The sequence below is a fragment of the Pimephales promelas genome, chromosome 2 (genome assembly GCF_988280905.1).
Source record: "Pimephales promelas chromosome 2, fPimPro1.hap1.1, whole genome shotgun sequence".
NCBI classification, from domain to species: Eukaryota; Metazoa; Chordata; class Actinopteri; order Cypriniformes; family Leuciscidae; genus Pimephales; species Pimephales promelas.
Window position 1 is genome coordinate 44,473,048 of NC_142770.1, and position 5,288 is coordinate 44,478,335.

At 39.1% G+C, this 5,288-nt stretch overlaps 1 long non-coding RNA gene across 4 annotated transcripts; it reads left to right on the forward strand.

Moving 5' to 3' along the window:
• Positions 1 to 2,870: 2,870 nt before the first annotated feature.
• Positions 2,871 to 4,848, forward strand: LOC120471987 (uncharacterized). 4 transcript variants are annotated; one of them, XR_016146357.1, is made up of 6 exons: positions 2,871 to 2,959; positions 3,677 to 3,926; positions 4,099 to 4,160; positions 4,274 to 4,365; positions 4,451 to 4,569; positions 4,668 to 4,848. It is a non-coding gene; the product is annotated as an uncharacterized LOC120471987 (long non-coding RNA). The 4 variants fall into 4 exon arrangements; XR_016146358.1 differs by having other exon boundaries at positions 4,454 to 4,569; XR_016146359.1 differs by having other exon boundaries at positions 4,274 to 4,327.
• Positions 4,849 to 5,288: the final 440 nt, after the last annotated feature.

Sequence of the window (5,288 nt, forward strand, 5' to 3'; positions counted from 1 at the left end):
GATATTTAAGGCCATTGCACACTGAGTACGAAATTTTCGTATGCGTATTTTCCTGTACGTCAGCCTAAAAATTCGGCACGCATAGAAACCTTGCACACTGAGTCCGTTGCGTATTTATTAAACCTTTGCGGGGAAAAACGCAAAAATACCAAATGGATTCGTCAAGCAGTGAGGGTGATTTTTGCCCTCTCTCATATTGAAAAGAGAAGAAATAGAAAATATCCATCCAATCCTGAAATTGCGCCGAGAGGAATTATCCTGAGCGATTCAAAATTTACCTCAGAATGTCAGCGGGACAGTTTGATGCTTTGCTAGCGATTCTGGAGCCACATATTAAAAACAAGACCACCAATTTCCGTGAACCAATCGATTCTGAACGGAGACTGGCAGTGTGTCTGGTATGGACCAGGTATGGACACACACACAAACACACACACACACCCGCGCGCGGCCCTGTGGAAGCGCTGGGCAGACAGAACAGCTAGGCTGTTATTGTGTATGTATTGTGTATATTGTGCCCAAATAATACATTAGTTATCGAATAGGCTGCTCAATCACACCTTATTCGATCTTAAATTTCAATCTGATTGAAAGGGGAGGTTTATTAATTTCATAATCCAATATAGAGAAGAGAACATAAACACTTGATCGAATTGAAAACCGAAACTGAAAGCACGGCGCATAATGTTCAATGATTTGAGGACGAGCTCCCCCGGCCCTGAATTGTCAAAAGACCTCTCAAAATGCTGGCTCTGGATGCGAAAAACGCAGAAAATCGAACCATATCCGATTAATTTTATGACGGAAAAATTAATGGCCTTGTTTTTTGCAATCTTCGGTCACGTTTCCTTTTTCGTTCAAGTCTGGCCTTTTTTTGCGAGGAGGATGCATTCTCCTGTGACTCGGCATATGGTCCGCAACAAATAATAGAGCAAAAGAGCAATCAGCAATCATAGGCACTGCATGAAAAGACTCAAATCCGGCAATATCCGGGCATGGTAAACTCCTGTGCAATTTGATGTTTGCTGGATGTATGTGGGAAAAAGCGGATTAGAGTAACACGGAACAGTATATTTCCAGACAAACCCGGAAACCTCACCTAAGCGGGCATATACAGGAATCCGTGAAATTTCACGGACATATACAGCTGAAACACTGCTGGGTGTGAGAGGTGTGAAGAAGACCTTTCATATGTTAATGACTGACACTAAGGGTGCTGGCTGTTCTCAGAGGGAGGAGTGGCAGAGGACTTCAGGATTGAAAATTATCTACAGCAAACAAGTTTTTTGTACAGAAAAATAAATAAATTCTTAAGGCCCTGAAACAGAAAACCGACGTCAAAGAACTAGCAATGACTAAAGCCAACTCTAGGGTTGGCTTATGTCGCCTGTGGGGCCTTAAAACCACTGTATGAAAAAAAGTATCCTAATCAAATATTCTTTTATAAAAACAGGACAAAATAAACACCATGAATATACGTTCACAAAAACATCTGAATATTTAATGAAATAAAAAATAAAGGGAAACATTTCAGAATATCTAAATTTTTATTGTGAAGTTTTACCAATTGCAGACAACAACATTTGTCGCCATTGGCTTTGCTTAGTTGGGGACATTTTTATTTAATATTCAACAATGTTATTGAACTGCCTGCATTGACACCATTATATGAGATCTGAACTGAGATGGACAATGACATCACGGTTTTGGCAGAGTTAATTCTTTGGGCATGCATGATGTGAAACGAGTGGTCGCAAAACCACCGGGCTTTCCCGTGTTATTGTCAGCAGCTGGTTATCCTTCCATGTTGAAGAGTCCAGCTGCATCATATTTATTCACAAAATTAAATAGATTCACTTGCAACGCGTCATACCGAGGTTTGTGGTTTGAGTGAATAAGTCCTTCCGCAAACAAACAAGCTGCAAGAAAAGGGGGCGTTTTGAGGTTTGAAATTCACCACTCACAACCATAAACACAACAAATGTGGTGACGTAATGGAGGTGCAACCAATAACGTTAGTGTATTGCTTCAAGCGCGAGAAAAATACTTTAAAATTACAGCATTCCCGAAGCAAAGAGAACAGTTCGAGGTTTGGAAACAGTTTTCTTCTATTCACCTTATTTTGCACGACAACAAGGGTGACGCCATTGCGTTCGTTTTGTCATCTTACTCCCGTCTGAGAAAGACTTCAACTTCCGGCTCATGAGAGGGATGAGATTCTGCGCTAGTTGAAACGAACGGTAAAATATGTCAAGTATTAAATGTTCAGTTAGGTGCTGCCATAACAGTTGGATTAAGAGGAGAGAACAATTGGACCAACGGTGTAACGAACATAATGTGAGGCGGTCAGATTGTTGTTGTGGTGCACTTTGCTACACCCACCACAGACGAGGAGCACCGGAGGCAATGGCGGAAGGCACTACATTTGGAAGCATAGGCTTGAAAGTGCCCAACTGAGGCTAAACACGGAAACGATTCTGATGGGAAAACGCAAAAGTGGCGTTGCGTCATCTTTTTTTTTTATTCTGCGTTTAGACGAGCGTTTTGTGTGAGAAATCCGCGTGCAAATGGAGACGCAGAAGTGTGTGAAATTCAATGTAGTATGCACTTCAGGCGGCTAGGAGTGCATACTACAAAACAACACTAAGTCCACGCGCCTGCGTACAACTTTCACCGTCAAGCACACTTTTGCGTTTTTACCGTTTACACGGGTAAGATTTAAGATTTCCACTCTGGAGGGTGGTTTCACTTTTTTTTTGCTTTTTTGAGCCTCAAAAACGCCATCGCCGTGTAAACGAAAGGCACATCCGATAAAATATTTTTACGTTTTCACCCGCGAGCGTTCTCGTGTTAACAGGGCCTAAGGACGGGAATCCAATTGAGGAACACCCCAGAAATGGCTCGGCTACGATGTTCCGATAAAGAAGTCACGCCGGGTGTTGAATATTGTCAGATTCAGGTAAGCTAACTTGCCTAACTGTTATGTGCTTGTTTGCCTAACTTTAGATTTGTGAAGTCCGTTCTATGAATGCTTTTAAGATCAGTAACAAGCCGTAAACAAAATACAATGAATCTTGCATGATTACCATTGCCCACATATACATGTTATTTATTTAACTTTGTGATATTGACCTAAGAGTCTGAAAGAATGAATGAATGAATATTCACGGTAGTACAAGATAGTATGGTAACTTACATTAGTCTTACAATAGCTCACATTACTGCTATTGCACATTACGAGATGTAAACAACACTGGTCCAGATGCACTTCCTGTTTCAGTTTGTAAAAGGCTTCTTAATTTCAAATGTAAAGAAAATATCTTGAATATGTTTGTTTAACTTTTTGATTCAGTTGTTCTGTTGGTTGTACTTTAACCCAACGTTTATACAGTGTTAAAACTGAAACAGGAAGTGCTTCTGGACCAGTGTTGTTTACATCTTGTGAAATGGTCTATACAGAGATTGCTGATGCTAGCAGGCCAGCTAGCTACATCTCATTCAGATATTGATATTGACTTATGGCGAGTTAGGAGATTGTGTATTGTTTCGTTTGTAAATGTATCTTTCTCACACACTGTTCTGTGTAACTATGGGTGCCATCATCAATGAATTCTCCATGATCTATTTTTAGTAGCTAATAATGTAAAAAATGTTTATGGTTATAATATTTCCATAGATGCATCAATGAGAGTCAGTAATGCAGTGGATAACTATGAGGATGATCACATCCACATGCCCCACAGCTGTGATGCAGAATCACAATGGGAGGATCAATCTGTCTTTGGCCACAACCTGATCTTCTCAGAGAGACTCTCCAGCGTCTTGATGCTCTTTAGCGAAAGTATGAGCAGCACAGACTAACGTTACATGAAGAATCTTACAACGCTTCGAAAAGAATAAAAAAGGCACATGACGTGAACATTGCGGTAAGTCCAATTATTGTTCTATAACGTGGCTGTAAGCCATAGTTCGGTTACAATTATTGTTTTGTCTCTTGCGGTTACTGTGATGGTCAGCTTATTCCAACTGAAAATTCAGTTTTGTGGTTCTTGAAGATTGTGAATCAATTTAATTGCTTTTTAATTTCAAACTTTACAGGAATCTGTAAGGCGCCTCCATAATTCAGAGAACAACCCACACAAATACGTTCCACAAACCAGGTAAGACTGTTTCTTATATACTATAGCCTAAATGTTAGTTTAATCTACTACTCTATGGATTTGGAATGCCAAAAGTGAATTTCAGTAATGATACCTGCAACTTTCCCCCCCAGAATAAATTCATCACATAACCTGGCTGTGACCACTTACCTCTTCGAAGAATTAAGGTAAACTTTTACAGACGTTGACCCTGAATGTGTAAAAGGTAATCTTAAAGATGTTGTAATCATTTTATTGTCCTCTGTTTTACTTATTTTTATTGCCATTACATTTATTTATGATATATTTAGCAGGTTGGAAGATGTATTTTGAGACTTTGCGGAGGAAGTATTCTTTGGCTCAGCCTGAAAAGGCCCAGAAAAGAAAAACTATGACGAGCATTGCAAAGAACCTTCAAAGAAAGCGACTGGTAAGTTAAGAAACTGGTTAAGCACTTTTTTTTCTCTTCAGAATGTAACTATCCTCCTCTCTGTGTTTTAGTGGTTAAGTTACTGTCATGTTTTTCAGTTGCTGGAGACCAGGTCCGGGGTTGTACAAACCAACACAGAAAAGGAACTTTGGAAGACCGCAACAATAGAACTGATGTCTGATGAAGATGATGCTATTGTTGATGGAAGGCCAGTGTGAATGGTGAGGTCTCCACCAATCTGCTCTCTGCTAGGTACTATAAAACAGACTAGAGGCTGACCCACACTCGTCACACCACCAGCGTATCATGGCAGTTTGAAAAATGTTAACTCGTATATAAAATATATATATATATATAACTGTTCAAAAGTTTGGGGGTCGGTAAGATATTTTTTTTTTTTTGGTTTGGGGGGGATAGCTCAAATTAACTCAATACTTTTATTCAGCAAGGATGCATTAAATGAATCAAACGTGACAGTAAAGACATTTATAATGTTACAAAACATCATATTTCAAATAAATGAAATATAACTTTCTATTGATCAAATAATCCTAAAAAGTCTACAACTGTTTTCAACTTTGGTAATAATAATGAATATTTATTGAGCATCAAATCATCACATTAGAATGATTTCTGAAGGATCATGTGACACTGAAGACTGGAGTAATGATGCTAAAAATTCATCTTTGATCACAAGAATAATGTATTCCAATAGAAAC